This window comes from Chelonoidis abingdonii, chromosome 7, assembly GCF_003597395.2.
Source record: "Chelonoidis abingdonii isolate Lonesome George chromosome 7, CheloAbing_2.0, whole genome shotgun sequence".
NCBI classification, from domain to species: Eukaryota; Metazoa; Chordata; order Testudines; family Testudinidae; genus Chelonoidis; species Chelonoidis abingdonii.
Window position 1 is genome coordinate 55,472,602 of NC_133775.1, and position 8,932 is coordinate 55,481,533.

An 8,932-nucleotide genomic window follows, 5' to 3' on the forward strand; every position below is an offset into this window, starting at 1 on the left:
AAGGTTGCACTGTCAGTTTGAAGTGCTGATGCATAGATGGTAGTTGCTCTCTGAATAGGACTTAGGCTATTTCAGTGACTAATGATTTGGGTGCATCCAAGTTTTGGTGCCCAACTTGACAGTTTTTTAAAGTCGCCTAAGTTTTTCAAAGGCAGGCACTTTGACAGTCAAAGCTCAAAGATGCCTTAAGTGAGGCAACCAAAGTTACTAGTCACTTTTGAAACTTACATCTAGCATCTACAGTTCATACCAATACTAAGTTCACATTTAGTTGTTAATGGGAGTTTGGGGCGAGAAGTCATGAATGTCCATATAAGAATGAGGAATAATGACATTTGTGCCACTAGAAAAAAAGCTTTCCAAGCTATATTATTTGCACTGAGTGAATAAGTCCAATTTTTTAGGAGTGTCAGTGTTTGCTCAACAGTGGTCTCTGCAGCTAATTACAGCTCTTCATGTAACTTCGCTCCCTCCCTGCCGGTTCCATTACCCTGTTTGGGAAGTGGGAGATCACAACTCTGCACTCAAGTAGTTACCTATTTATTCTCCTTTTTTTGAAGTCTGTCTGAGGCACCCAGCAGTAATTTGCCCCGTTGCTAGTATCCACCACCTAATTCAGGTTGTCTTAAACAAAACCAAGATGTACTGACAAATTACAGAAAGAAAAAACACTAACGAGGGCTAAGGACAAAATACTTTGGCTAGTCAAACACTGCAGAAAGTTTTGGTAATCTGGGACAAGTTCATGTTGCACAGTGTTAAGATACATGTCTTAATATGGCAAAATCAGGTTTCTCTCTCCCAGCTTAAAGTCTGTTTCCATTTCCCAGTTCAGTATGTCTCACAAAGAAAAAGGTGTTAGCTAAATCCTCTCACTACTTCTGGGAAACAGTTCTCTGCCCTATTTAACATACACAGCAACAAACATCCTACCGGAATGGTGTACTACATGTTTTATCTATGGCTTGTTTCAGTCCTAAGCAGGTCTGGACAATAGACATTATTCCCATTTCCACTAGTTCATGCACTATCAATCTCTTGCTCATTTTAATGCTATGTGTATTTAGGCATGACTGCAGTACATTTGATTCATAGAAATCTATAAATCCTATCCAGTTATAGCTGTCTTTAAGGTCCATGTAAGGAGCTGCATAAGGAAGCTTATTAAAGAACACGGCTCTTCCTGGGTCATGGTGTTAATAAAAAGGAAAAACCCAGTACTGAAATTATGCATCCCGCATTTGAGCGGGTGAGAGAGAAAGATGATGTAAAGCACGACAAGGTCACACCAGTCCTGACATGCAGAAGGTGACTACAACATTCCAGCTGTACTGAGTAATAAGAGGGCAGGGATAATAAATGACTGGTTCTAATGTGGCATGAGGCTAGGATAATTCACAGCACGTTGCTCTGTGAATTTCCCCAAAACAAGCTCTAATAACAGAGAAATAATTGTATAGTTCAGCTTTATTTAGAATGACTGTCTACTAACATGCACTACTTAGCCTGTAAAGGAGCCAAGGCCTTTCACATTGCCATATACAGAGATTTTTCAATGGGATTTCCTTGTACTTCTGCAACATTTCCACCTTTTACAAAAGACAGAACTACTCTAGCAAATAGGGAAACCTATGTAGGCTTTTAGGGTTGTCACCTTTTCAGTAGGGAAAATATGAATCAAGCCCAGTCCCTTAAGGAAACTCACTTTCCCCAAAGAGGATAATTCTAATGACATCTATACAGGGGAGTTGCATTTTATGTGGGGATTAGGTTCCAAGGTCAGCACGTAGGGCAGAAATTGCATATAGTCAAACGCTCATTGAGTGGAAGGTCGGGTGGAGTTGCCCACACTACGGTACAGTATTTAAATTATATTTTGTTTGTTTTTTGTTTTGCCAAGCACATATAGTTAAAATTGTGTAAGCTAAATGCGCCTGTGATGCAACTCCACTGTACAAGGTGTGACAAAATTCCTTCTCTACCTTGGTGGGTCCTGCACTTATTGGCAGAGTTTCTCACCTCAGTGATCTTCCCCACAGTCTGCCTGTGTCTGATCAGGAGTTGGGAGGTTTGGGGGGAACCCGGGCCCACTCTCTACTCTGGGATCCAGCCCAGGGCCCTGTGGATTGCAGCTGTCTATAGTGCCTCTTGTAACAGCTGCAAGACAGCTACAACTCCCTGGTCTACTTCCTCATGTCCTCTTCCAAACACCTTCTTTATCCTCACCACAGGACCTTCCTTCTGGTGTCTGATATTCTTAAGTCCTATCTCATTTCTCTTTGTGTTCTCCCAGCTTCCCCTTCTCTGGCTTCTTAATATACTTGACTTGATGAGCTCCTTTTAAACCCAGGTGCCCTGTATGCTATTAGGTAAGTGTTTTAATCAGCTGTCTGCTTAATTCGGTTCTACAGTTCCTTACTCTAGTGCAGCCGCTCTGGTCACTCAGGTGAAAAACTCTCATCTTAGGTGACCAATATATTTGCCCTCTACAGACTCCCTGTACCCCACTGGTTGGGTCGTCATTTCCTTCCTGCCAACACCAAGGGGGGGCAGCTTGGAAGCCAGCAGTAACAGTAAACTTATCAGCATTGCCGGCACGGCTCCCTGCTCTGATGGTTGCCCATGATGTTGAAGGTGGATAAGAAGTACACGTCCCCTGTGTGTCTTTTGTTCGCTATCCTAATGAGGGCCTGGTCGGTACAAGGGAACATAATTTTGCGTTTGTTCCTAGCAGTAGTAGCGCAATGCTTCCATGGCCCATTTAGGCGAGGCACCTCTCTCCATCACTGCATATTTTTGTTCCTTCGAAGGAGTTTCCTATGAAGTAGAGAATTGGGTGTTCCTCCTTCCTGTCATCTGTTGAGTCATCACCCTGCTTCCGATGCATCGTCTGTCGGATATTCCTGTAAATCAGGGCTATCAGTACGCGGGTTACTGCAGGGCATCATAGGTCTGTGAATGCTCCTCTGCTGTTTCAGACCATCGACCAGATCAGGTCCACAGAGTCTGTCAGGGGGCTTGCCTTGTGGCAAAATGGGGGATAATGGTCATAAACCCGCATTACATCAGGAATGCCCGGACTTGTTTTTTGCGACGTGTCGAGGCCAATTTTGGATGGCCTCCAACTTGTTCACTTGGGGTTTTACCAGACCTTTTCCCACAATGTAGCCAAGATATTTGGCCTCTGTAAACTCTACAGCGCACTTGGCAGGGTTTGCTATAAGGCCAACTTGCCTGAAGGTATCAAGGACTGCCTCCACCTTCTCCAGGTGGGTTTCCCAGTTTGGGGTATAAATGACCACATCGTCCAAGTAGGCGGCAGCATAACTGTTATGCGGGTGTAATAGCTTGTCCGTGAGGCGCTGGAAAGTAGCTGGGGCCCCATGTAGTCCAAAAGGGAGGACAGTAGAGTGAAAAAGACCCTCTGGTGTAGAGAATGCAGTCGTTTCCTTTGTGTCTTCCGCAAGGGGAATCTGCCAGTATCCCTTTGTCAAGTCTAGAGTAGTCAAATACCGGGCATTACCCAGACAGTCCACTAGCTCATCTATGCGAGGTATGGGGTATGCGTCAAACTGGGATACTTGGTTTAGTTGCCGGAAGTCGTTGCAAAACCTTGTGGTGCCATCAGGTTTGGGCACCAGCATGATTGAGCTGGACCACTGACTGGGGGATTCTTCGATGATCCCCAACTCCAGCATTTTTTTTACTTCTGCTTTTATTTCCTCCCTTTTGGCCGCTGGCACCCGATAGGACCTCATTGTTATTCTGGCCCCAGGGTTCGTGATGATGTGGTGATATGTCTTGGTTGTTCGACCCAGTTTTGTCAAGAACACATCTTGGTTCTGGAAGATCATCTCAGACACCTCATTCTTCTGGTCTGGTGTTAAATTGGGAGACACTCATCTGTTTGGAAGGCTTGTTTTCCTGGGTTAGGTCTTTTTGGACAGTTATGAATGCCTCTTGTGCATGCCAGGATTTCAGAAGGTTGATGTGATAAATCTGTTCTTGTTTTTGGCGTCCTGGCTGCTGCACCTTGTAGGTTTCTTCCCCTGTGGGTTCAGTCATCTCATCAGGTCCCTGCCATTGGGCCAGAAGCTTGGTTTCTGCTGTGAGTATCAACACCATCACCCAATCCTCTGGTTGGAACTGTTGGACTTTTGCCAGGCGATTGTAATGGGTTCTCTGGGCCTCCTGTGCCTTTTCCAAATGTTCCCGTACAATAGGGGTGACCCGGGCGATCCGGTCTCGCATCCGTAATACATGTTCCATTATATTTCTCCCCTCATTGGGTTCCCCTTCCCAGATCTCTTTGGCGATATCTAGTATGCCACAGGGTGACGCCCGTATAATAACTTGAAGGGGGAAAACCCAGTTGAGGCCTGAGGTACCTCCCGGATAGCGAACATAAGATAGGGTAGAAGGGTGTCCCAATCCTTCCCATCCCGACTTACCACCTTCCGTATCATAGCCTTAAGGGCTCGGTTAAACCTGTCTACCAACCCATCAGTGTGCCAGTGTAGACTGAAGTTCTCAGGGTATGTATATGGAGCAGCATACAGAGGTCCTTATTAGCTTTGATATAAATGTGGTTCCTTGGTCTGTTAATATCTTCTTTGGTAGCCCCACTCAGGCAAAGATCCCCACCAGCTCTTTGGCTATCGTTTTAGAGGCTGTGTTCCGCAGGGGGACGGCTTCTGGGTAGCGAGTAGCATAGTCCAAAACAACAAGTATATATTGATGGCCCTGAGCCGTCTTCTCCAGGGGTCTCACTAGGTCCATGGCTATTGGCTCAAAGGGGACTTCTATGATGGGAAGGGGTACTAAAGGTGCCCTCAGGTGGGGACGGGGATTGTGCAGCTGGCACTCCGGGCAGGATGCACAGTACCTTGGCACTTCTTCATATACTCCGGGCCAGAAGAACCATCATAGGACTCATGCCAGGGTCTTCTCTACCTCCAAATGCCCCCCCAAAAGATGACTATGAGCAAGACAATACAGCATTCTGGTGTTTTTGAGGTACTAGGATCTGCTGTACCTTCTGGCCCTGTACTGGTGCAACCCGGTATAAGAGATTCTTCTTCATTATGAAGTAGGGTCCTGGTCCCTGGGTTTTCCCTTCCACAGGGACCCCATCTATTGCAGTCACCTCCTTCCTAATGTTATCGTATCTTGGGTCTTCAGCCTGGTCCCGTCCAAAATTTCCTCCCCCGGGGCTAGTCTGCCTAAGATCTAGCGCCCAGTCTCTGTTGCCTCTACTGGTTCAGAAGCATTAGGGTGAGGGTCAGACTCGGGTTCTTCTCCCTCCTGGGTGGCCTTTTCAACTGCTCGGGTCCACCTACCTACGAGAGCGACCCTCTGGCTCTGAGTCAGTATTCGGGTTCCCTGTCTGGGAATGGAAAATAAATCTGGGGATATTTCAGAGAAGACTGGGGGTTGACAGTCTACTGTGGGTGTCTCACTAACTTCAGGGTTCCCCTTTTCCTCCAATCCTCCTACTGGAAGTAAGTTTCCAAACCCTGGGAAGTCCCTCCCTATAGGCACTGGTTATGGGAGTTTAGGGACTACATCTGCTGCTACCTCAGTAGTGTTCCCCTGAATCTCAAGTTTTACTGGGATGGTAATAACCAACTGTCCCATGGACGCATGTTATCCCTGTACGCTTAGCCCGCAGCAGTTGACTACACTTGACGAGCTTCCCCGAGACAAGCGTGATAGCACTCCCCAAATCAACCAGTGCCGTGGTCTCTACCCCATTTAGTTCCACTGGTCTGGTGTACATATGTGGGGTTAGTGAGACCCCCACAATGTGGATTAGGGAGCATGGGTCTGCTCAGTTCCCCAGGTTACACTGCATCGCCTCCTCAGCATTGGGACACTGTGCAGCTATATGTCCCCACTCCCCGCAGGTATAACATCTGTGTGGAGCCCTAGGCATTCCCCGGTCTCTTGGTTTGGCCAATCTAACATCATGATCCTCTTCTCTCTCCGTGCTCGACTCTTTTGTGGCCTTCTGGTGGGCCTTCAGCCCCTCTCTTTGCCACCTGGGCCCTCCCGGTGGCCCAGGCACCGAGCTAGGCTTGGTGCTGCTTAGTTTAACCGGGTGCCTCTTCCTTAACTGTTGGTCAGCTCCCTCGCTGTCCTTCGCCTCTCTTCTACCAGTCAACAGCCTCATCGATAGGTGCAGTGGGGGTGGTTCGTTCTGGGCTTAGCCCAGGCACAAAGGTCTGGCAGTAGCTGCCCTCATGTATCGTCGATGACGAACTTCTAGTTATCTCTTCTGGACTCCGAGACTCCGTTGCAACCATTTCGGGCGAGATGGATGAGGTCAACAATGGGACCTCGGGGTTTGTTTCCTGGTACCATCCACTCATGATACGTTGGCCACACTGCGGTCGTACCGTCAGATCGTGCCAAGATCTCTGCTATCAAGCTGGGTAGTCGCCTTTCATTCAGGCAGATAATAGTAAGCCTTCTGGGCTCCCACACAGGCAATGGGGCAAGATGGCCAGACACGATCGCGAGGCCAGGCCTCCCGTAGGGCTGTCCTCCACAAGGCCAGAAGGTATGCCTCTACATCATCCTCCCGCGTCATTTCTGCACCCAATGGTGGCCCATATGGATCTGCATCCATCAATAGACCGTGCTTCAGCTCTGTAAGGGTCTTTACCTGGTTACCAGTTCCCGCAACATAGCCTGGTCATTGAGCAGCCTGGGTCCATCAGCAGGAATTAGTCTGCTCTGCAGCCACACTGCCTCCTGTTGGCAGCTGCCTGGACACGGGTAGCCTCCACTGGGCCGCCGTAGCTTGTATCAATGCCTACTAAGTCATCCATTGTGGTGAAAAAAAAATAAACCTCTACTTTTTTTTTTAAATCACTCTCTCTTCGCCTTGCTGTGCACACCAAATCCACTTCTAACACAGTTGTGCAAGTTCCTCTCTACCTTGGTGGGTCCTGTGCTTATTGCAGATAGTTTCTCACCTCAGTGATCTTCCCACAGTCTTGATCAGCTCCTCCTGTGTCTGATCAGGTGGGAGGTTGAGGGGAACCCAGCCGCCCTCTCTCCGGGTTCCATCCCAGGGCCCTGTGGATTGCAGCTGTCTATAGTGCTCTCTTGTACAGCTGCATGACAGCACAACTCCCTGGGTATATTCCATGGCCTCCTCCAATCACCTTCTTTATCCTTACCACAGGACCTTCCTCCTGTGTCTGATAACGCTTGTACTCCTTAGTCCTCCAGCACACACCCCCCTCACTCTCAGCTCCTTACACGCACTCCCCTTCTCTGGCTCCCCCTTCCTGACTGGAGGCGCTCCTTTTAAACCCAGGTGCCCTGATTAGCCTGCTTGATTAGCTGCAGGTGATCTAATCAGCCTGTCTGCCTGAATTGGTTCTAGCAGGTTCCTGATTACTCTAGTGCAGCCCCTGCTCTGGTCACTCAGGGAACAGAAAACTACTCATCCAGTGACCAGTAAATTTGCCCTCTACAAGACTCCTGTACCCCACTGGTCTGGGTCTGTCACAAAGGTTAGTTGGCAAGCTTCTCTCTCCTAATATGTCGTCGTCCTCCTTGTTTCCTATTCACACTGTCCCCTGCTCATACTTGTACTCCTCCAGCTAGTTCACCTCTCATTAGATGCCTTCTCTTCAGTATCCCTCTTTCCCCTTTCTCACTAAAGTAAGGTCCATCATACCCGATTCCGTCATTCCTTCCTGCTTCTAGCCGATGTTATTGGTGCCTCACTTTCCTCTATCCTAAATTCAAAGACCTGATTGTGATCTAGCAGGCACTGACTCTGAAAAAGATTTTGAGGGGGGGGTCCTTGTAGATAATCAGCTGAACACAAGTTCCAAGTGTGATGCTGTGGCCAAAAGAGCAAATGCATCCTGGGATGGCTAAACAGAAGAATCTTGAGTAGGAACAGAAAGGTTATTTTACTTCTGTATTTGGCACTGGTTTGACAACTGCTGGAATGCTGTGTTCAGTTCAGCCCACAATTCAAGAAGGATGTTGATAAATTAGAGAGGGTTCAAAAAAGAGCCACAAGAATGATTAAAGGGTTAGAAAACACATTTTATAGTGGTAAGCTCAAAGAGCTGAATCTATTTAGCTTAACAAAGAAAAGGTTAAGAGGTGACTTGATTAGTCTGAGTATCTACATGGGGAGCAAATTTTTAGTAATGGGCTCTTTAGTCTAACCAAGAGAGGTCTAACATGATCCAATGGCTGGAAACTGAAGCTAGACACATTCAGACTGGAAATAAGGTGTACATTTTTAACGGTGAGAATAATTACCCATTGGAACAACTTACCAAGGGTTGTGGTGAATTCTCTCAATTTTAAAATCAAGATTGGATGTTTTTCTAAAAGATCTGCTCTAGGACTTATTATGGGTACATTCCATGCCCTGTACTATACAGGAGATTAGACTAGATAATCACACTGGTCCTCCTAGCCTTCGAATCTATGAACTGAGCTAGACACTACTGTACACACATCTTTGAAATCAATTGATGCCAGAATATGTCAGCTGCCTCCAGGTGGCACTAGATAGCTGAGGCAGCAAGGACAGCTACCTCTAGATGCCATGGATTGGTTGCAGAGTGACATGTAAATTACGCACATTATGCTATAAATATCTGTGTGTCTTCTGCGGGTCATGTGTTAAATAAAAGATGTGTTATCAATGTATGTGAGTGTGGGATAAACAGTAAATGGGTAGAGTTGTGATGATTACTTGTATATTGTACATGTAGGGCTCAGAAGTTCCAGTCATCAGAAGAGGGGAAATAATCTCAAATTTAAAAAAAATATATTCCTGGTGTCCTGAAACAAACAAGAGAACCAGCTGATTCAGAGAAGAGAGTATCTACTAGAATCCCACAGAGGAAAAAAGGTTTATTTTCTTTGAGAAATTCTATAGTGATGTTTA